We start from the raw sequence: 24,743 nt of genomic DNA on the forward strand, positions 1-24,743 counted from the left end.
GTCTGGCTCTGTGCGGGTCACATGCATGAACGCACACACAAACACACGGCTGGCTTCAGTATAAAGCCAGTCGCAAAGAGATGGGAAGCATCTTTGCGTGGCAAAGGAGCATTTATTGCTTCCACACTGTGAAAGTTTCCAGAGGCAAAGGCAAGAACAATGCTGAACTCAGAGGTTTTATCCAGGGGCAGGGAAAAGGTGGGACTAGGGAATGCGGACCCATGGGGAAGCTCTGGGGGAGTGACAAGGGGTAGAGGCTAACAGCCGACCTGGGGAGCTCAACTGGGATAGATTAACATAACAGAACAATGCATCCTGGGAGAAGCCTTTCCGGTCACCCTAACCTTGACAGGTAAGTCTCTGGCACCAGAGACTGTCTTACCAAGAGCTCTCTCTGTCCCTTGTGCCACAGGCCAATCGGCCACCACACCTTTTCAATTGCATTTGCACAGAATTGACTGTTTACTTTTTCAAAGACTGCATATGGGCCTGCAGTCTTTGCATCAGAATTGTTTACCTTTTTTCTTACAGCCTCATCTTCACCCCCTTCCTCCTCCCTGAGTAATAATGCCAATATTTTATAGTTTGCATAATTTTTAGGGAGATTTTTGGTTATTTAGCTCGTGTGTAGTTGATTTTAGTTTAAAAGTCATTATTTATAAATTACATTGACTGCACTGATATTCCACAATTAAAGTCTATGAATTATGTATTCAGACACCATTTGGTTAGATAGGCCTTTCTTCCTTACCAGACCATACACATGAGATTATTTCAGCCGTTGGCTCAAATGCCGATAATTCTGGGTTGTGAAGCTGTGTTGATAGACATTCTCCTTGCATAGCTCCTCATGCTGCCTATCCAATGACTGGTAATCCTTCCTGGGCCATTTTCCCAACATATGGTCCACAGCAGCCTCTCTGTGTCCATATGGCACAGGTGTTCAGGCCATTTCTGATGGATTCCTGCCAGATTTTATGAAGCTGTGCAGTAAGATTAGTTGAAGTCATTTCAATGTCAGAGTTCTTTATCCTTTTTTTATTAGTATAAGCATATGAATGGGTGTAAAGCAAAAAAAAAAAGAAAAAGCCAGACAACTGAACTCTATACAAATCTCTGTAGTTTATTTAATCTTGTTTCTGGCACATACATCAGTATACTTCACCTACAGGCACTTCATAAAATTCAGATATGGAAAGAAAACCACAAAAGTTCCATGTCATAGAAGCTAATAAGAGACTTAGCTTTGATTTACATCCACAAGAGAGCAACACCTACTGAGATGAATTGTTTAACAATACACATTCCAGAATTGGTACATGCAGAATATGTTGTACACATACAGGCACAGAGCATGCTAATGCATTACTGGGTATTTCAGTTATTTTCCACAGTCTCATTCTAGATGTTCTAGTCTCACTTTTGACCACTGCAAAGCGCCAAATTAACTGGTATCATGCTAATTGTTCCTACTCACAGGTAAGAGAATGCATCCTCTTTAGCACAGTTGGCTGCTGTTCTTATAGCATCTCATGATGATTTGATGTTTTCATGTTTGGTTTTCTATTTGCCCTACCTCTCTATTCACTGGTTTAACACACTTTTCAGGGTATCTTTGTATGTTTTCTGTATATTTTTCAAAGGATTCTGTCATTCAGTTATCTCTACATTTTTGCAGTAATAATTTTATGTCATAAATTAGCTGCTTATTTTAATATTGAATCAAGATTTGGAGTGGTTTTGGCAGTTTGGCTATTACTATTATTATTATTATTATTATTATTATTATTTTGGTTATCTTTATTATTTTGGTTTTATTTTTATTTTTATTTAGTTTTTTTTCCCTGCAACAGCTGTGAAACATAATTTCCCTCAATAAAACACTTTAAGGTTTCAAAATAATTTCTGTTCCATTTCAAAACAAAACAAAAAACCAAACAAAGTAAATATTTTAAAGGAATGTGTAATGCTTGTGCATTCAATATATCAAATAGATTAATGGAATTTATTCCCTTATTCAGAATCATAATTTCAAATATTCCATCCATATTCACAGACTATTGGCTATTCCACAATAGGTAGTAGTCTTGAAGTAAGACCAGCACAAATTTGAAGAATACTACTACTGAAAACATTTGTTGAAACATAAACATTTCAGCAAAACCTATCAGTTTCAATAGTTCTGATCTGCCGCACTATTTTTACATCATATAGCTGTTACGACATTTGGAACCTAATTTTCAAGGTCTGCCTGTGGTATTCATGGTTTTTTCATCTGACTCAAAAACTTGTTGCTGATCATTTAAATATTATTAACCATTTTTTTGCTGTTCTTTTTGTTTGCTTCAGGAAAAAGCACATCCTTTTCCAATAACTCTTGAAAAAGAGTCTCTTGACAAAATTAGAACAAACCAAATCCAATGAGAGTCTCAAAACAGGATGTGTAGAACCAGAATTTTTTTTCTCTGAAAAATTTTTATTAAACTGATATTCATGATAAACTCATGTCAGTGGATTTTGCAGCAACAATGTTATCAAACAAATAAATTCATGGGAGTCATTACTAAAATATCTTTTCTTTGACCTGATGACAATATATAATCTCCTTACAATCGCTTCCTTACAGAAAAATGAAACACATGATGGGGTAAAGAATAGTAGAATTATATTTCTTCTGTGGAACAGAAGAAAGATTATTCTAGTCTTATATTATTCTATTCTTATAATCAGTACTGAACACTTTTTAATATGTTCTAAACTTTTGCCAGATAAAAGGGTGAAATTCCATCTGTGTTGATAATCTTAGATAAACCTTGAATAAGGATTTTTTTTTTCAATCCTGATTGGTTAGCGAAGTACGCACTTGTTCAAGTACACCTCATCTCTATTTGTTATTTGGAAATTAGATATTGTACTTTTAAAACAATTACTTTTAAAATCTGATTTTAGTGGAAATTAGTGAGGAGGAAAAAATGAAAGTCACCACTCACAGATTATATATAACACACTTCAGTTGTGCGATGCTGGTTTTCTACTCTAAAATGTGTTTTCTCTAGGATGTGTGAGGTGTTCTCCTTTCTGCTTACATGATTTTCCGTCAGTTTTGTCAGTTATGTTCAGGTACATGAATCTGTTTCATATCTCTTAAGAGATAGTTTTCCCTTTTTATAACCTTCTCTACTCACAACTGTCTCTTGCTTGTTCTGATTATATTATTTGCATATATACTGTTGGGTCTGTTCAGCACAATAAAGAAGAAGTGTGTTTTTGTGTTAGTGAGCTGTGTTGGCTAACAGATAGTAGCAGAGCTGAGACAGAAAACATGCTAGAATTACTAAGCCACAAACAGCATAAAACAACCTCCCTCTGCAGATGTCTTAGATTTACTCAGCCAGCTGCTGAAACCTCATCCTTACTACGAAGGAACACAAGTTTAAAAGCAAGTGAACAGTGTAAAAGGTCATACATACAAAAAAACATTGACAAATTGGTAAGCTAGAAATAGAGCTCATAATTTCATACACAAGTCATAAGGCAAGATTTTGCAACATTGTAGAGGGATAGTTCACCCAAGTAACAGGACATGATTAAGTAGTCCTGAATAACTGTTTTGTGTGGCCTGCCATCTGATAGCCAATCACTTAAGAAATTTTGAATACAATAAAAGCTACATGAAAGAAAAAAGTCTACCACTGATTTGTCAGCTGTGGCAGGTAATTTGTGTGGCATGTACATGGCACTCTCCAGCAAAGCCAAAAATATCTGCCATTTACTGGTTACCTCTCTTCTTGCCTGAACCCAAGGTGAATCTTTCCATTCTATGTGCCCCTTTGAACATCTCTGGTAGTGATGGTTCTTACTGTCTGTACCGTACAATCTACAGCGCAGTCCTCTGTCATAGTAACTTTTGGCACAGGCTGTGCCTTAATCTGCTGGTAACTAAAATATATCCACTTTGTGGCTATTTACTTATAAACAATACTAAAGGACACTGTCAAATTCATGCAATCTGCTAATTTTTTTCATTCAAATATTTTTTCTTTATACATAGAGTTTAAAATTGAATTTTTTGTTGTTTTGCTAAATCTTTAGTTTAAGCAACGATCGACATAGCATAAAAATATAAAAGAGAAAAAACTGGCTCTGCATTTAAGAGTCTGAGGTGTTTATTGAATTCTGAAGAAAGAACTTGTTATTTTCCAATTTACACAAAGGCATCTAAATTATCACTCCCTATATATCCAAATTTTGTGTCTTAATCAATGAAACACAACATATACCTGTTTCTTCATCTTTCTCATTTCAGTAGTGTGAAAAGAAAAAGGAGGAGGCATGGAAAGTAGTGGAATTGAAGGAAATTCAACAACTTAAAACTAGATGTTACTTCTACAAAATGCAGAATTTCTTAAAATGCAAGTAAAAGTGTAAATATAGATTATGCATTCTCTTCAAGTCACTGTTCTTGATGCGGAACCTTTTTTAGCACATCATCTGGAAAAGATGCTGACATAAAGGCACTTGACGACTTTCTTTGTCACGTTCTTTCAGGCCTTGTATCAGTCAATCGCATGCTTTCAAGTGGCAGCAAAACTAAAACACTGAGATAAGCAGAGGCAAAGAATGAAGAAAGCAAAAATATTGAATAATTCTTCAATATCCTATAAATATGAGTTTGATGTAGTGATTTGCTCTTCAAAACTTGAAAATTAAAGAGAAACATTGCTTAAAATCACTAAGGATGGAGTCCAGATGTTTTCTGCCCTTTTAATACATGGGAAAAACTGACAATACTTCCCATAAACAGATTGCACCAGTTTGAACTAATGGCTATAAGAAGCAAAATGGGGTTTTATTTTGACTGGGTGTTAAGAAACATATACGTAAATAGTGACTCTAGGCACTGGTCCTAAAATACAGCATGTGGAACAAAGTCTTCTCACTGTCAGGGATTTCTTATTTTATTAGTAAAGAGTATTTTACCTTAGCTTCTAGATAATTGCCATGTTCCTCAGAATAGTAAGAGGAAATCAGCAAAGGGTGATCTTTACTCAGAAGGCTTTGGTAGAGGCCGGAAAAGAAGATTGTAGTTACTGTCAGTACTCTCTGTTTGGACACTGATTAACCTGTAAAGACATTCAAAGACAGGTAAAACTGGCACAACTCAATGCAATAAAGTGAAAACCAGTATGGATAAACTTAGTGGAACACATTCTCTGCTGTTTCTCTCCTGACCGAAAGTTAAAAATAATCTACAAATCCTAGTCTGAGAATGTAAAGTACGTCTCCATCCTCAGAGTATTTATTTCATACTCCATAAACGAAAATTCCATATAGTTCATTAAATATGTTTTTGGGTTTTTTTATACCTGTGAATTACCTATTGAATAAGATGCACGTTTGCTGTTCCCCCTATTTCTCAAGGAAAATAAGCCAGACCCCCAAAATGCAGAAGAATAACAGGACTGAAAATTGTACTTTGGTTTCCTGTCAACAAGTCGATCAGATCGTATTGTCAAAATACAAGCTGAGGTATTCTGATACTGAAGAATGGCTCTGGTGTTCATATGTTGAAAGTAAATAAATTCTTACAACAAGTGTTTTTTAAGCAAAAAGTTTAAAAAATTTAATTTGTAGTTCTTGCTTCAAGTGTAGAAGCAACAGGGAATAAAAGATAAAAATTTGATAAACACTTCTTATAGTTTATTAAAAGTTTTGCTTTTTGTTTATTTGGTTTGTACTATAAATTAATTTTTTTAAAGTCTCTGTGTTGAATTGAGTATGAGTAATGATATTTTTTAGACATGATAGACGATCAGATTTCCTCTAAAAATCTGAGATAAAGATGGGAAATAGCATCTGTATCTTGAATGTGTTTCCAACATGTACAGTTATATATGTTGTACAGAAGTATAAATTGCACTTTCATGCTCAAATTCTAGCTAAATTTTAGCTAAAACTCCTGGACTGGGACCTTTTCTTGTTCTTTTTTTTAAAAAAAAAGATGTAAAGGTGTTTTCTGTTCTTAAGTATTTAAAAAAGGAAAACAAATGGTTATCTTCTGAGAATTCCTAGACTGGTGCAAAGCTTTCTGTTTTAATATGGAATATTGGGGCAAATAAAGCCTTCACCCAAAAAAAAAGCACTAACACAGTCTTCAAGAGAAAATATCTTTTTATTTATCTCAGTCATGAATATTTAAAAATCGCATATGGCAGGATTTTTCCTAAGCCCTTACCGTTTGGCTTAGTTGTTCCAGTGGAATTAATGGTAAGATGCCTGTTAATTTTGATGCAAGCAAATTTAAAGCTGTGATTTTTAGTGCCATTCTTGACAGACTTGTGCAGGAGATACAAGTGAATTTTAAAATGCTGCAGTAAAATAGTGGGTTGTGATTTGGAGTGAGTTGGATTCAATTTCATCAGAGTTGGTAACAAAATAGCTGTCTTTCTGTCGGTGTAAACTAGCAGAAGTCATTTAATACCTTTGTATAATGAGACAGACGAAACTATAATAGCCATAAGTGAAAACACAAGCTGATGTATTTAGATAGAAGCTGAAATATGCAGTACAACAAGCTTTTGTAAGAAGCAGCAAAACAATTGCTGAGATGAAGTCACTGATTATATTAGAAAGAGATGACAATCTCTTATGGAACGAACGAAACTGGAAGGAGCAGATGATATACCAGACACGTGTTGCCTCTGAGAGAAATCTGGAAAGGCTGGGAACATGGGCAGACAGCCACCTCACTAAACTCAACAAAAGAAAGGGACATGCCTTGCAGCTGAGGAGAAATAAACCCATGCGGGTGGCCGGTCAGTTCGTGTACAGCTGTGTAGAGAAAGACCCTTTGGTCTTGGGGAACAGTAAGAACCTGAGTCAGCCCTTGCAGCAAAGAGGAACAACACCATTCTGGCACATTAGGAAACCATTGCAAGCAGATCAGAAGAGGCAATTCTTCCCTAGTACTCTACTCAAATGAGATACATCTGGGTGCAGTGTTCAGTGCTGGGCTGCCTCACACGAGAGAGATACATGGATATACCTGCTGGTTGAACTAATGAGAAAGAAGTGAAGGCGCAGGCAGTGGAAGAAGGGACAGGTATATTGAGAAGACCTTAGGGATGCCGTCCAGTTGTATATGTATGGGGTGAGGAACATCAGGGTGAAGGTGGAGCTGAATTTGACAAGGGATGCAAAGAATAACAGATGTGTTAGCCAGAAAAGGAAGGTTAAAGAAAGTGGAACCCTCTTACGCAGTTAAAGAAAGTGGAATCCCCTTATGCAAGGCAGGCGAACTGGTAAAAACAGTCAGTGAGAAGGCTAAGGTACTCAACAAATTTTTTGCCTCATTCTACAATGGCAACCTCTTTTCCCACACCTCTAGAGTGAATAGACCTCAGAATGGGGACTAGTGGAGCAAAGGTCCTCCCACTGTAGGACAAGATTAGTTTCACGGCCAGCTGAGGAACCTGAACATATATAAGTCTATAAAATCTGATGAGATTGATTCCAGAATGATGAGGGAACTGTCTGATGTAGTTGCCAAGCCACACTCCATGGTACTCGAAAAGTCACGGCAGTCCGGTGAAGACCTAGGTGACTGGAAAAGAAAGGAAAACATTTAGCCATCTTTAAAAAGGGGTAGAAGGGAGAACCCTGGGAACTACTGACCTGTCAGCCTGCCCTCTGTGCCTGGGAAGATCATGGAACAGACGCTACCAGAAGCTGCCCAGAAGGCACATGGAGGACAGGGAGGTGATTTGAGAACTATGGATGTCATTTATCTTAACTTCTGTAAAGCCTTTGAAACAGTCCCCCACAACATCCTTCTCTCTTAAATTGAAGAGTTATGCATTTGATGGGTGGACTGTTCAGTGGATGAGAAATTGCTTGGAAGGTGTCTATTCGGAGCATAGTGATCTGCGGCTCAATATCCAGATGGACATCATTGAAAAGGGGTGTCCCTCTGGGGTTCGAGACCAGTGCTTTTTATTGTCATCATCAATGGCATAGAGAGATTGAGTGAAACTCTCAGCAAATTCAAAGACAGTACCAAGCTGAGTGGTGCGCTGTCTTGGTTTGAAAGACAGGTGTCTGCTAAGGAAGGCAGAAGCCTCCCTTGAAGTGGCAGATATAACCCCTTTCCCTCCAAGTTATTATAATTTTGAAATCAAGGGCCTTTAGGCAAAGATGTGGGAAACAGGAATAACAGTTCTTTACAATACATATATATATATGCATATATATATAACCAGTCTAACAAAACAACAACTCTGGCAGTAACAGCAAACAATCACAAACCCAGTGCCAGCCCTCTCGGCTGTCGGGCCCTTTCCCCTCGGGTGCAGTTCCGCTCGCAGCCGGCAGGGGCGCTGGCGGCTCCTGGTGAGCAGGGCAGGTGCGATGGTTCCCCCGCGGCTGCAGGGGGCGCTCCGGAGCGAGCTCGGGGAGCATGCGGCACCGGTGCCCTGGGATCCCGGGAAGGGATGGGACAAAGGCTTCACAAACCCCTGGGCAGCCGATCCCGGTGTCCGGCCAGACCCTCGGGAACAGCAGGCTGGAACGGCAGGGACAAGCACAAATCCTGGGTGGCAGACAAGATGTATCCAAACTGCGGAGCTGCGGTGGGAACCCCCCAGCGGTCTGGGCAGGCAGAGCGAGCAGGGCTACAACACAGCGAAGGCTCAAAGCAATGGCAGGGGCAGGACAGCCACGGCCCAGCTCCCAGCGGGGCAGGGAAGGCAGGCTTGGGATCCCGGGGTTTCTCTGGCAGAAGGAAAAAAAGCAGCTGAAGAAAGCAGCCTCCCTCTCCGTCCAAACACTGGGGACCGACTGTCCACACACCCAGGTGAAACAAAAGAGTAGCCAAATGCATCCCACCTCAATGGCTAGCTCTTTTGTTTTTCTGAAGTGCCCAGCAATTTGTCCCCCTAGGAACATGTATGGGGAAAATTCCTTTAACAGAAAAAAAACCTAGAACTCCTAAAACCCCAACAATGCCCCACCCCTAGAAACATTCAAGATCAGGCTGACCTTTGAGCAACATGATCAAGTCGAAAATGTCCCTGATCGCTGCTGGATGACCTTTAAAATGTCCCTTCCACCTCAAACTATTCTAGTATTCTTTCATACTGGAGAGAGTCCTCTGGGGAACCATGGAGATGATGAAGTGACCAGAATATCTGTCACAAGGCAGAGAGGCTGGGAGAGCTGTGAGGGTACATCCTGGAGGAAAGGCTCAGGAGGCTCTTATTCGGGTGTATATATATTTAGGGGACTGCATTAAAAAGAAAGAAACAAACTTCTCAGTGGTGTCCAGAGACAAGACAAGAGGCAAGTGACACAAATGAGATATGTGAAAATAATTCTAAACAGAAGAAAAAGAGATTTCAGTGTTAGGGTTATCAAGCAGTGGAACATCTTTCCTCAGGAGGCTGTAGTATGCCTGTCCTTGGAGACACTGAAACCTTACTGGATATGTCTAGACAATGTGAGGAGGTGATGGTCAGTATCAGTCACTGTGATTCTGTGATAGGTCTATCAGAAAAACCACAACTGAAAAATAACCAGAAGCAGAAAGAAAGAGTGAAGAATTACAAGGCACAGAATCATGGTTTCATAAATCTGACAAAAAAGGACTTCTAAACTTCTTACTTTAAAAGATATAGTTAGAGCCAGTAGTGAAGTGAATGCCACCTATTACTTGGTACCTCATGTGTTGGTGGAGCCGGAAGTCTTTATTCACACTTTATTTTTTTCCACCTTATCCAAAGGCATTACATATTCCACCATCAGCATACTGTTTTATTAGAAACAGAAAACTCACAAGCCTAAAGGAATTCCTCAGACCAAGGAGGGATAACAGTATTTATTTTGTGTCAGAATATTAAACAAAATAGAGAGTTTGGCCAGACCAAAACATGTTTGATTTCTCTTCATTAGTCCAGCTGTCTTTCAGAGTACTGCAACCACATTTGCTGTGTTAGAGCTACAATAATCTTTCTCAGAAACACGTGAAGTTATATATTTTCCTTTTTTTCCTTATTTCAAAATTCTCATGTTTTGCTTTCTTATTCTTTGATTTGTATAAGCACCTGAGATGCAGAAAAGTAGGGGAAGAAAGCAAAATGGAAAACATCACGGATGAGCAGATGATCTGTAAGCATTTATTATAAAAGCATAGGATATCTAGAATTTTATACTGTGCTATCAGACTGGGTGAAGTCTTTTGTGTTGGAAATCTGGAGAATTTAAAATCTACATTTAACATAAGATATAGTTGTAATTTCTCTTTATAATATTTACCAGTAGCTTACTCTTGATTAATTCTGAAAAACATTTGGCAATCATAGTATTGGAACAAAGGGCTTCTTTATTTACCTTTAGCAAATACTATACTGACATGTAGTTTCAATAGCTTGATAATAAGCAATAACTTGTTGTAAAGGTTTTGATGACATCTATCAGCCTTACATATATTTTTGAGAAAACTACTATGTAAATGACCTCCTCAATTCAATAATACTATATCAATTTTTAAAATAGAGGTCATAGCTTTATTTACCCTAGCTGATACTTCAGTCTGTTCACATTATGAAGAGGTGAACAACCTATTCCTATCACATATTCAATAAATAATAGATTGGTAGTTAAGAAATGTCTCAGCCCAAGAGAGTAATCTCTATTCTTCTCATGGTATTTCTTTTCTTTCAATGCTCTGTTTATATAATATGTTTGAGTTGGTACCTTATATACCAAACAAAGACTAGCATGGGGGAGCAATTTAAAAAAGTATAAAGTTTATGTAGAAACATGATTTTTTTCAGACCACCAGTCACTGATGCCATCTTCAGGTGCTAGGAACATTTCTATTTTAACTTTATTTCAGTTTTTTGACATAAAGTATTAACTAGTTGATGATTTTCTCTGCAATCTTTTCACCTCCCCTAGGCAGGCAATTCTATTGGTTTTCTATAAAAGTGAGTAAAAAATATCCAGTTGCTCTAAACTGCTAAAATTTTTCCCTTTACAGATATGGTATATTAAGTCCATGAAATGTTTTTCCTACAAGGAGTCTGAGTTTTTAAATTCTTATATAAATCTACACACAATGATGCAGCCTTTAGTATAAATTATAATGAATATGGACTTTCTTTGTCATGCAAAATAATCACCCTCACAGGGCTGCTAAAAGAAGATGTCAGCAGCTTCAAATCACTAGAGGTTTGTCCTTTGCTGTAATGTAAGAACAATGCTATGTCAGAGCTTTGAAGGAAGCTCTGCATAGGAAAGGGAAATGCTTGAAAATGTTACTAAACTCTTGTGCAATTACATGAGGGAAATAGTCCTCTGGCACAAAAAATTTTCAGCAGATAACCTTCACAGCTTTTCTTCTATCTCATAGGTTGCTGATCAGTAAGGAGAGAAAACACCTGAACACAAGGTGATTTAGATCTTGTGTTTGACATCATGCATCTTTTATTCAACCAAATATGTAGTGAAATACCCAGAAGCAAACTGTTCTATATAACATTTCGATATATCAGACAACAGTCATGCCATTGTTGTTTTCATTTCATTAAGCTACTTCCACAGAAAGGAGAGAGAGAGCGTAAACAGCCCAGTCTTTCAACTTACAGCAGCAAAACACAATTGTCAATATGTGTTTCCCTTGCAAGAGAAGTAAAGTTCTACTTATTCTTTATTATTGAAAACTCACAGAGTGAGTTAAACCATTAATTACTTTGTCAGTGTTTCTTTCAATGGTATCTTACATTTGATTGATCATAGTATACATATTTTAATACCACCCAACACTTCTCCCAAAACAAACTTAGTGGAACCAAAAAAACATAGTGAAAAGATAATACAAAATGTAAATACATTGCACGCAGTGGGACAGACAGGGGTTTCAGTCTCCTCAGACATACATGTACCAATTTGTCTTTCATTCTTCTTGTCTGCCTAATATCCTTTAATCCTTTAAGGCCTCGTGTCCCTATAGCCCACCAAATACTGACATTTTCAAGTTCATCTGTTTTATGATACTTCAAAGCTCCTAGACATGATGTGGTTTGATTAATGGCTGACAGTATTCTAAAATTATGTTGCAAAGGGGTACCCAAAGGTAATCACAGGAACCAAGAGTCTATGTGGTCCTATTTCAGTTGAGCTGTCAATACAGAAATCACCAATGAGTGTAGTATTTAATTATTACTTGGGGAATTCATTTTATGTTGTACAGTGATTTTGACTTCTTAGTCTAGATAGGATTTTTCAGACCATATGCCTTGAAAAATGGACATAATTCTCTCCAACTTGAAAGTTTATTTGTGGTTTAATAATTTTTTAAATTAGTTTCCAGTTTTGGTAACAAGAAAATAAGCTGATAATATTACTTAATAATTTATAAACCTAGTATAAGGATGAGATACCTAAAATTTGAAACTTGCAGCATGGTACATAGTTCTTGTCTTGTCTCTTGAAATACAAATGCAGTTTACTCTTTCAAAAGGCAGTAATCTTACTATTTCATTATGCATTCACATGATTAGAAAAGATCTTGGGTATTTAGGGTGTCACTGAGCTCGCAACAATCAGGCAGGAGTACCTGAGAAAGTATGTCATAGAATAAACCCTATAACACTTAAAATATGAAAAAAAAACCTAGACAAATTTTATCTTCAGGAGTTCTTCCCTTATTTGTGAACCCTGAATCATCAGTGACTTTAGTCCCAGATGTATGTGTGCACAGTGCAAGTAGCTTTTGAAACAGAATTAAGAGGAATGAATGCATAAGTCTTGGAGCCCTATTATTTGAAGATAAAAAATTATCATATAGTCATCAGATATAGATGCAATTCCAGAAAGTGCAACATGTTGCAAGAAGCCATATAAAATAACCACACTGGAGGTAACTTTTCTGTAATATGGAATCATGGAAAAATGTACTTTGGAAAATATTTCTGGTGGTCATCTGGTCCTGTGCTCAAAGAAAGCACAACTTGATCAAGTTTTTAAAACTTTTTTCCCCACTGATTTTTGTATAAAATCAAAGATGGCTGTTGCAAAGCTGTTATGACTAACCTCTTCAAATCTCTGACTACCCATAATGTGCAAATAATTTCATTTTCTACCTGGGCGAAACCTCACTTTTTTGTATGTCCTCCCTCCTTGTTTCACTGTACAGCTCCATCTTCATAGAATCATGGAATCATAGTATGGGTTGAGTTGGAAAGGACCTAAAAATCACCTAGTTCCAACCCTCCTGCCATAGGTAGGTAAACCTTTTACTGGACCACAGCTCCATCGAACCCGGCCTTGAACACCTCCAGGAACTGAGAGTCAACAATTTCCCTGGGAAACCTGCTCCAATGCTTCCCCACATTCACAGTAAAGAATTCCTTCTTAATATCTAATCTAAAACTAATCTCTTTCAGTTTGAAACCAATTCCCCTTCTCCTGTCATTGCATGTCCTTGTAAAGTTTCTCTCCACCTTTCTTGTAGGCTCGGTCCGAATACCGGAAGGCATAATTAGGTCACCCTGAAGCCTTCTCTTTTCCAGGCTGAGTAATCACATTTCTCTTAGCCTTTCTTTCTATGAGAGACGCTCCCTCTCTCTAATCATGTTTGATGGCCCTCCTTTGGACTTGCTCCAACAGGTCCCTGTCCCTCCCGTGCTGAGGACCCCAGAGCTGGATGTAGCACTGCAGTGGGGTCTCAGCAGAGCAGAGGGGCAGAATCCCCTCCCTCTCAGGATACAATTGACTTTCTAGGCTGCAAGTGCACATTTTGGGGTCATGCCTAGCCTCTTATCCACCAGCACCCTCATGACCTTCTCATCAGCGCTGCTCTCAATCTGCTCATCTCCCAGTCTTTATCAAAACCATGGGTTGCCCTAACCCAAGTGCAGGACCTTGTACTTGGTCTTTGTAAACTTCCTGAGATTCCCATGGTCCGACTTCTAAAGCTTGCCCAGGTCAACGGCATCCCATCCTTCAGACGTGTCAACCACACCACTCAGTTTGGTGTCATCTGCAAATTTGCTGAGGGTGCACTTAAACCCTTTGTCTGTGTCATTAACAAATATGTTGAAAAGGATTTCTCTCAATGCAGACCGCTGTGGGATACTACGTGTTACTGATACCCATTTAGAGAGTAAGCCATTGACTACTATGCTCCGAATAGACACCTTCCAAGCAATTTCTCATCCACTGAACAGTCCACCCATCAAATGCATAACTCTTCAATTTAAGAGAGAAGGATGTTGTGGGGGACTGTTTCAAAGGCTTTACAGAAGTTAAGATAAATGACATCCATAGTTCTCAAATCACCTCCCTGTCCTCCATGTGCCTTCTGGGCAGCTTCTGGTAGCGTCTGTTCCATGATCTTCCCAGGCACAGAGGGCAGGCTGACAGGTCAGTAGTTCCCAGGGTTCTCCCTTCTACCCCTTTTTAAAGATGGCTAAATGTTTTCCTTTCTTTTCCAGTCACCTAGGTCTTCACCGGACTGCCGTGACTTTTTGAGTACCATGGAGTGTGGCTTGGCAACTACATCAGACAGTTCCCTCATCATTCTGGAATCAATCTCATTGGGTGTCACAGACTTACATGGAAAACACTTTGGTCCCGCAGTCCCCATTCTGCTGTTCATCTGCTTGATAAGTGTGGAAAGAGATGTAATCTTCTCTATACTTTCACATTAGATACCTGAGGATAGCAATCATGCTTCCTCTCATCCTCCTTTCTCTTAAAGGCTGAACACACCCAGATCTTGCAGTCCTCTCCTTGAATGTCCAGTGCTCCAGTTCAGATTGCTTCAGAGGCCTCTGTGGGACACACACCATTATGACAGTGTTTGTGTCATGCAGGGGAGATCGCAGCAAGGGCAAGATCTCTTTCCAGACATGCTGACTCCATCCCTGCATACGCAGCCCCAGACAGGAGGCTACCTTTCTGCATGGACACTGCCAACCTGCTGTCTTCAGAGCTAGTTCTGCAGAACTGCTCTCAGCCAGTCAGCCCCAGCCTGTTCTGCTGCTGGGCTTTGTCTGTCCTAGGGGCTGGGTTGCTTCTCCAGCCTTTCTGGGCCCCTCTGCATATTAGCTCTGTCCTCCAGTGTATTGACTGTTGGAATTGTAAAAGGACGAGAACCCGGGGATCCCAGCGGGAGGAGGAATGCAGTCCAAAGCCAATGTGGTTGATAAGCGCAAAACTCCGTTTATTAGCAATCCAAAGACACTTATATAGTATCCCAGCTTGTTAACTCCTAAGTGGCTTAAAGCTTATCAAAACACATTTCTACTTCTACATAATTGGACTTACATTGGCAAGCTTCCTGGTCAGAACATCTTATCTGCACAGCTGTACCTTTTCAAAACTCCCTCTATTCCCAGCCCTGCTTGTTTTCTTCACACCAGAATTTTCTCATGGAGAGTTTTTTCTCACACACAGGCCTTCTGCTTGCAGGCTTATTGCTTGTATAGTTCTTTTATTGATCCCATAATTCTATCAATGATCCATGCCCCTGATCCTTTAATAATTGCAACAATTGATCACATATCAAGACTAGGTATCATCCACAGATTTGCTGAGGTTGCAGCTTATCCAATCATCTAGGTTGTAATTAAAACAACGAAACAAATAATTAAATAGTAGTGAAATAATACTGATCCCAGATCAGCTCTGTGACAGAATCCCATCGTAACTGGTCTCCAGCTGGACTGTGCCACTGTTCATAGACCTTTGATCCTCATAGTCTTGCCAATTCTCAATTCACATTACACTCTATCTAACCTAATGATATCTCAGCACTTTACTTAAAAGTTACTATGTGATACTACATTGAAAATATTAAATACTGTAGGATGCTACATTTGTTAGGCCTCTCATTTTCTTAGAGAGAACAATAGGTTAAGCTAAAATTTTAAAAAAAGTCATGACATGGACAGAATGCTCATGAAATATGTGCAGAAATATGAACTTCTAAGTATCTTTATAAGGAGTCCCATGAAGTACGTTTAATATCAATGGCATAGGAATTACAGATATTTATGATTTGTTCTGTGGTTTTTTTCTTTAACTTTTGAGGTGATTTCTCATCCTTCATGTACAGGAAGCTATTTCCATTTCTCTGAATTCATCACCTTTGTGCCTCATGCTTGACTTAGCTATTCCAGAAAGGTATTTTCTGAAAGATAGGCACCAAAATGAGAACTTTGTGTTGTCAAGATAGCATTACAATGCTGACAATGACTAAGGATGTTTCCCTTTTTGACCTTGATCTTCCATTTGCCTCAGTTTTCTGTTGATAAGGCTTAGACAAAAATTTCCTTCATCACAGAGTAATGAGAAAGTAGATATAATTACTTATGAAGGGAATATGTAGCTATTAAAACAATTTTCAAATAGTAATTTCACAATTCCATTGGCAAAACAAGTTTTCTCTTAGAAATTGTGATTAACTTCCCTAGCAGAAGTATTGTTGCTCACAGATTGTATGCATCTACATCATAACTCTATACAAACTTTTGTGGAAGATGGTATTCTGAAAAATATGTAAACTATTGGATTCATTAAAACTGCTTTGTGAGGGCAGCAACCAAACTTCTTGACCCTTGCAGTAATAAACTCGTCTTTGAAAATAGCCTGTAAAGTATAGGGAGACATGAAGCGAGAAAACTTTATGGCAAATTTAACTGGAAAGTAATTGTTTTCTACATGGATAGAATTGTTCAATAATCTGTTGCAGAATTTCAAAGTAAATCTAACATAGTCACTAAGCTAGTTCTGAATGACAGAACTAAAATGTATTGCACATGGGCAGCACTACAGCAATCTAACACTAAACCAATGTTCCTGGAAGATGTGAATATAATTACATGTTCTGCCTGAGCTACTAAGTGGAGAAGCATTCTTTCTCAGACTTCTGTAAAGCATGTCAATTTCCAGTTTCCATATTTTCCATTTTCAGTGCACAGCCTGTTTGAGAATGCAGTGATTTGAAAACAACAATGTCTGCTAACAACAAAGCATCCTGAAAATTGAGCAGATTTCAAATTCTCCTGTGGAAAAGAATTACTGGTGGAAAAAGACAATTCATTCCCTCTGAAGTTACAGCAAGGAACTAAAAAAGGAAATATCTTAATAAGTCTATATCTTGCTAATTGTACGTTTTACATAGGCATTGTATCATTTGCATAGACATTTGCTCTGAGCTAGAGAAAGTTTTACGCTTAATATGACCCATGCACTTCTGTCATTGAGATTAGGTCTCCATTTTTATGGGAGGAGTGCTTCATCCATTCTAAAGAGATGAGTTTCCTTTATAAACGAAATTATTTTAATGCCTCAAAAGAAAGTATTGTATCTATTTTGTAGAGTAACCTGAAAGATATGTTTAAGAGATGTTAAGTTTAAGATACAGAGTGGTCAGTTGTTCTGGGGAAAGAGTTCTTAAAAATTTTTGACAATTATAAATCAATATAGTCAGTTTAAAAAGCACATCCTTCTGTCTATTTTCAGTGAAGCCAAACTTTTCCTATAATTCTAGACAACAAGAACATAGTGTGTTGCACAGGGCTGGGGCAAATAGCTATCTGCTTTCAGTTTTAGCATTATTCAAACTTTGTATTACACACTATTTGTCTCCTTTGCTCCGGAAAATGACTTAATTTTCATTCTTTTCCCTTTTATTAGAGATAAAAAATACATGGTATATTAACAATATTCCCTTTGTAACTATAGTGTCACTTTTTAACTTGCTAGTCACCAAGACCTAATTTCTCTTATCGACCTTTCACTGGAGATCGTCACAATTATAGCATGAATGTATACATTAAAGGGATGAGTGATGTTACTGCATTGTCTCTGATTAAGACAACAGAAGCTGACTTTACATCATAAAAAAGATGATGCTCAATCTGTCTTGATTCTGAGCAGGTCTCTGAACAGACTTGGCAGTACTAGTTAGATGGCTAATGTGTTTCCTTGCTAGAATGTCTGCATATCCTCATTTTCCTTCTATTTTAAAATTTTGTTAAAGAAGTACAAGTAAACTTTTGCTCTTCAATATGTTAAATGCTTTTCTTCTATAATTAATGTTACTTCTGAGTGATAATTAATCTGAGAAATAATCTCTCAGTACAGTTAGTTTATTGTGGTGCTTAAAGAACTATGACAAGAAGAAAGGAAGAACCTGGATCAGAGTAAACTTCCTGATCTGTCTCTTAAATGCGAAGAGCACCTATTTCACCCGATGGAATGTAAAATGAGGCCAGTCTAACCCCATCTCTGGTAAACAGGCAATAACTTGATCCAATAAGCAATGTTCCTTCGGGCTCTTCATTTTTGTTCAGTTCTGACACCTGAAGAGTAAAAATTCCACTCTTTATACTGTCTTCATAGATTCAACCTTATCTACACCTGTCCTGTTTTAACCTTATGCAGAAACGAAGCCCCATGCAGCCTCTTGCTCACTCATCCATCAGTGAGACAGAATTGGAAGAGTAAAAGGTAGAAAACTCATGGGCTGATATAAAGACAGTTTAATAGGGTGTGGGGTATGCCCAGCCCCTGCCCTGGAGGGATCTCTGCTGAGATAAGAGATTTCGCAATCGCCCAGCAGGACTCCCTGGAAAGGCAACCACTTCTGTGGTCACCACAAGAAAAGACAGACCCACAATCCTTTAGAAGACACTATGCAGATCCTTTGCAACCCATTGGTCCTCACCCATCCCAGATCCTCTATAACCCATTGGTCCTCACCCATCCCCTGTATCCCTATAAAAGCAAGCCCTCTGGCCCTACGAGAGAGAGCTCTTGTCCCTGGCTTTCCTCTTCACTGGAGGGGACCCACAATAAAGCTACCTCATGTGGAACCAGCCACACGAGCCTCTCGTCTCTCTCTGGTCTGGCCTGGAGGCTGCCCTGCAGAGCTGAGCTGAAATCATGAGCTGATAATCACTAAAGAGCTGACAGCCTCTGCAAGGGCCCTCCTGCCAGCAGCTGAGGGAAGACACCGGGCATCGGGAAGGCGATTCCTTTTGGGACCATCTCTCCAAACTGGTCACCTCTTCCTGGGTCAGAGCCACTGACCCCCTCACCAGCCGTAATACTAATAGGGAAAGCAAAAGCTTCACACACAAGCAAAACAAAACAAGGAAATAAAGCAGTACTTCCTATGGGCAGGCAGGTGTTCAGCCATCTCCAGGAGACCAGGGCCCCATCACGTCAAAGTTTTCATATATGTCTAGCCAACAAGTACATCTTATGTTGCACAGGGCTGGGGCAAATTGCTTACTACTTAATATTTTAGCATTATTTAAATTTTGTGTTGCACACTATTTGTCTCCTTTGCTCTTAAAAATGACTTGAGAAGACAAATGTCATCACTCCAACTGTTCCCCTCTTTCTCCTTCTTCTCCCCCCTCTTTATATACTTTGCATGATGTCATATGGTCTGGAAGATTTCTTTGGTTGGTTGTGGTCACTTGTCCAGACTGCATCTCCTTCCAGTTTCCCATGCACCTCCAGTTTCCTCACCTGGGTGGCTGTATGAAAAACAAAAAAGGCCTTGGCTCTGTGTAAGATCTGCTAAGAGAAAATAAAAACATCTCTGTTATCATTACTGTGTTCAGCATAAACAAAGTATACGCTCATACTGGCCAGTGTGAAGAAAATTAACTCTACTGCAGACAAAAACAGCACAGCATGAGAGAAAAGAATGAGATAATTGTGACTATAAAGTCACAACTCTATTGTCTGGGTGAAGAGTTTGTTTATTTCTCTCAGTGTATATTTGCAAAGTTTGAAACGTGACTTTTAAAGCTGTGCAATTGCTTGTAGAAATCTGTATTAGTTTCCCTCTCCCCTCACCTTTATTTTCATTATCCCTCATTATTTGCCTTTAATTAATACTGATGTCAAAACCCGCAATGCTCCTGGCAACATTCTGTACAGACAAGAAAGGAAAAGAGATAAAGACAAGATCTCTAAATAGTGAAAAACTTTTTTGGCTAACAATATACTGTCTGCATGATATAGCATTATAACAACCCACATAATCCATGGTGGCTTAAAGATAATGGGTTTAGACCTTTAGACTACATGAAGAAATTGAGCAGAATAGCTATTGTAGAATATATGGGCTTTTAATTGCTATACCAATCAATATAAACATTTTAACTTCTTGTTCAGGTGCGTTTAAAGTTGTCTCAATATCTTACATTGCAAGGTTACTTCTGTAAATTGATTAAAAGTATTAGAGGCTTTTATGAATAAGCAATATTTTTTTTTCTTTTCTTGGCCTCTCAATACAGCAGTAATTTTCTGCATGAAACAGTAACAGTTGAAAAATACAGAAACACAAATTATTACAGGAATATATAGGTTTATGAAGAACCTTCATTTTTAGATACTTTTATTTTTCTTATGCTGATTCTCAGTTTGAGAATGGTGGTGTCCATTCACTGGTTTTAGCCATTTTGCACTTTCTATCTTGTTCTGAACTTATGGATTCTCTTCCTATGTAACATGCCCCTAGGCCAAATGAGTTTTTTGGCTTTGATAGGTATTTTCTTTAATTTAGTTGTCCAGTAAGAATTCTTGTTGGTCCCACAGCACCTTTCTCTGCTCTTTCACTCAGCCTGGGATTTGCCTTCTGAGCTGCCTGTCCTCTCCCCTGGCCCAGAGCTGCTCTTTTCTCACTTAGTCTGGCAAACTGCTCATCACCTTATAGCCTTGTGGAAAGTAACTACACTTTTAGAGTAAGCTCCATGGTATAATGTTTTTATTCATTAAAAAAAAAACAGTAAAGAAAGAAATAAAAAAATACAGACATAGCACTCTCTACTACTTGAAGTAGTCCTCATATGGTTTGTATACAGTTTTCATACTGAAAGCTTCCCTCCAGCCCTTATGTGTGCATTACTCTAGGATCATGCTATATATTTTTTTATGAAGTTTGGCATACCATTGAATACAATCATTCACTCCTTTGCAAGTCCTAATTAGTTCTATTTTTTCCCCGAGACTGGGAGCTACTGCACTTATTGCTCAACAACAGTAATAGTGTACATGCACTATATTAATTTTTTTTCTTGAATTTATAGCCATGTAGTATAACATATTTACTTCATAAGAAGGCTTATTTCTGTCTGGCAGCTAGTGCAGTAATTGAATCCATTTGCCACAAGTAAGCAGTTTATTTTCATGTTTCACTAAACAAGTTTAATAATAATTGCATGTACTGTGGAATTTAGGAAGACTCTTATTTCCCTTGTGGATCTTCAACATGGTATTTGTTTGAAATGGTTTACTGTGCATTATTTAAGAGCCAGTAAGCACTAAAAATTCTTGAGTTATGTAAAAAAAACCAAAAAAAGGTAAATCCTCTGTCAGCAATAAATTTACAGTACAAAAATATTATGAATTCACATATAGGAAACAGAGTTTGGGGCTACAATAGTTACTCACCTACTAGTACACAATTGGTTTTGTTTACTTTGTTTTTTCCATGTCATTGTGGAAACAATAACATTAAACAATCTACTTCCTAGTGATTTAATCACAATTAAAGTTCATTTTAATAAAAAAGCACCAAATACCCCTCTATGTCTATGTCATTAGAAGAATAGAATGCATAGGGAAACAAACAAACAAACAAAAAAAGCCCCACACACCCCCACATCCTAACCCCCCACAATCTTCCTTTTGGTTAGGGACTTTGTAAGTAAAAGACATGGATCTTTTATGAAACTGTGTAATAGTAAATTTAAAAGACTGACTGGACAATGCTTTTGAATAGTCTTGCAAATGTTACTGTCTACAAATCCAATAGAGTACTGGAACAGGCATTTCTGTTTTACAAAAATTCTTAAAATATCTGATCTGCGTTACAAAGAAAATTCAAGATAATATGAATAGCATATATATGAGACCTAAAATGATGGTCATGCTGAATATTTGGGTCCTAATAATAGTCTATTAAAATTAACATCCCTCTTCATGATCACTTGATCGTGAGGAAAAGACAGCATTGTCAGCTAAGAAACAAATAGCCAGGTCCAAATAGTGGCATAAAGTTGGTTAAAATATATAAATCTGTACGTTTGATGACACCTGGGCAGGATATTCTAAAAACAGCAACTGTTTCCACATTCAGAAAATGATTAAGCCTTCTCAGATGGCTTTTTCCTGGGAGAGTGCACTGGTCTTAATCAGGGTATCTGTCAGTCCTTTGTGATTAAATATATAGTCTCATTTTGTGAGTTTAACATTGTTATTGTACACTCGAGGGCTGTGACACTTAACTTTTTTCATTTTCCTGTTCAGTGTCTGGTTTTTCCATGAATGTAGCTGGGTTTCACCTTTTGCAAGTAATAGCACACAGTGCAACTGATTACTGACAAAGCTAATAAATTAAAAAGAAACATATACCTGTGGGTAATTAAATTAGACTTGATGAAAGTTGTAGAGATTAATGTATGCAATCAAACTATGTGCCTTAATCACTACCACTGTCAGCTATAATTTATGGCAGAGCATCTTTACAACAATTCACTTTATCTAAACTTTAAAGGCATGTGTATACAGAAATAAATGATTCTGCAGTTTGGGTTGGTGTCTAGTGCCTTTTGACAGATTCAACAACAACAAAACTTAGAACAGCCCTTTTTACCAATACCAAGTAATACTGAAATTCTCTATTTAAGCTCTCATCACCTAAATGTACACAAACAAACTTGACAAGGGTCCTGAACTAGTAGGACATCTAGGGAGAATGAACCACAGATGTCTGGCATGAAACCTGCTAGAAGTCAGTCATTCAATTCACAACTTTCTGTGCAGTGCTATTTACTGACTTTTCTTTCTGCAGTTTTTGTTCAACCTAACTTTAAAATTAACATACATGATTGCTGTATATGAAATTCTGCCAGAAAAATTAAAAAATAAGTTGATGGGGGGCATGAAGATGACAGAAAAGGAAATTTCAGCCTTCTACAGTTAAAACACCTTAATTTCAATAAAATATTTTAATTGAGAAGACATTTTAGATAGCAATAAAGAATGCACTTAATTTGTTGAAATATGCAAATAGGGTTCCATCATTCTAGCAAATGGATTTATGCACAATCACTTCTTTGCTGCAATTGCAGTTGAAAGAGGCCAAATAATTTATCACAATTTTTGGATATACACATTTAGGAGAATGAGGTAAATAATCTGCAGCATTTTACTGAAAGACCAAAGAGAAAAAGATGTATCTTCACAATTCTGTGACAAAAATATTCATCACTGCAAACAGATTGATGCAGAATAGAATTTGTATACTGAGACATTTGAAAACTGAGACCTAGACACACAAAAGTTTTTAGGCAACTGATTCACACAGTGGCTGAGACACTTGTTTCACCAATTGTGACAAAGTCATATAATTTAAAGAAGCAGATTTAAGTTGCGAATTCTATTTTCATGTAGATGTTTACTGTAGGGGATGCTTAAACTCAGGATAGAAAAAGGATTTTAAACATACATTTTTCTCTCCTTGAACTTATACCCTTCACTAAATGCACTGGCTCTCTTAATGGGCATGGCTTTTTCCCATTATCTATGAAGAAAGCCTATAGACACCTGTGAACTCAGCTTCTCTGTCTTAGTATTTCAGATTTAAAGTTGCGTCATTGCTGTACCAATAGGTACAACAACCTCACAGAATCTGACTCTAGGTTTGTACTAAATTTTAACTAAAAACTTAGAGTGTCCTATTCCAGAGTTTTTGCTCAAGACATTGTGGTGGGTTGACCTTGGCTGGAGGGTTGACCTTGGCTGGAAGGGAAGTGTCCATTAAACTGTTGTATCATTCCCCATCCTCAGCTGAACAGGGGAGAGAAAATAAAACAAAAATGTCACATAAAGGACAGGGAAATATCATTCACGAGTTACTGTCACAACCAAAACAGACTTGACTTGCAAAAATTAATTTCATTTATTGCCAGAGTAGGGTAATTAGAAGTAAAAACAAATCTAAAAACAAATCCCCTCCCTCCCCGGTCCCTTCTTCTCAAGCTCAACTTCATTCCCAATTTCACCATTTCTTTTTCTACAGTGGCACATGGGGATAGGCAATGGAGGCTGCAGTCAGTTCGTTGTCCCTGGTACTTCTTCCTCGTGTTCTTTCCCTGCTCCTGTTCCTGCAGGTTCCACCTATGGCGGGCAGTCCTCCAGGAATGCTTCAGTGTGGGTCTCTTTCCACACGATCCAGTCCTTCAGGAACAGACTGTTCCGGTGTGAATTCCCTGCAGAGTCGCAAGTCCTGCCAGCAAACCTTCTCCAGTGTGGTCTTTTCATGGGGTAAGAGACTATTCTGTTGTTCTAGCATGGGGTTCCTCCATGGGCTGCAGGTGCACATCTGCCCCTGCATGGACCTCCATGGGCTGCAGGGGGGGCATCCTTCCTCACCATGGTCTTTAGAATGGGCTGGAGGGGAATCTCAGCTTCAATGCCTGGAGCACCTCTGTCCCCCTCCTTCTGCACTGACCTTGGTGTCTGCAGAGCTGTTTCTCTCACATATTCTCACACCTCTCTTCTAGCTGCTGCTTCACAGCAATTTTTTTCCCCCTTCTTAAATCTGCAATATTATTGCAGTGGTGCTACCATCACCACTGACAGCTTATCCTTGGTCAGTCATGGGTCCCTCTTGGAGCCAGACAGCACTGTCTGATACTGTGTCAGACATAGTG

The 24,743-nt window shown here is 38.3% G+C and overlaps 1 long non-coding RNA gene across 1 annotated transcript in view; it reads left to right on the forward strand.

Annotated features, from left to right (window-relative positions):
* Positions 1–24,344, forward strand: part of LOC125320469 — a 74,687-nt gene extending 50,343 nt beyond the window's left edge. Inside the window, exon 3 of the long non-coding RNA XR_007201121.1 lies at positions 24,201–24,344. This is a non-coding gene — a long non-coding RNA (uncharacterized LOC125320469). The remainder of the gene's footprint in view (positions 1–24,200) is intronic.
* Positions 24,345–24,743: the final 399 nt, after the last annotated feature.

This window comes from Corvus hawaiiensis, chromosome Z, assembly GCF_020740725.1.
Source record: "Corvus hawaiiensis isolate bCorHaw1 chromosome Z, bCorHaw1.pri.cur, whole genome shotgun sequence".
NCBI classification, from domain to species: domain Eukaryota; kingdom Metazoa; phylum Chordata; class Aves; order Passeriformes; family Corvidae; genus Corvus; species Corvus hawaiiensis.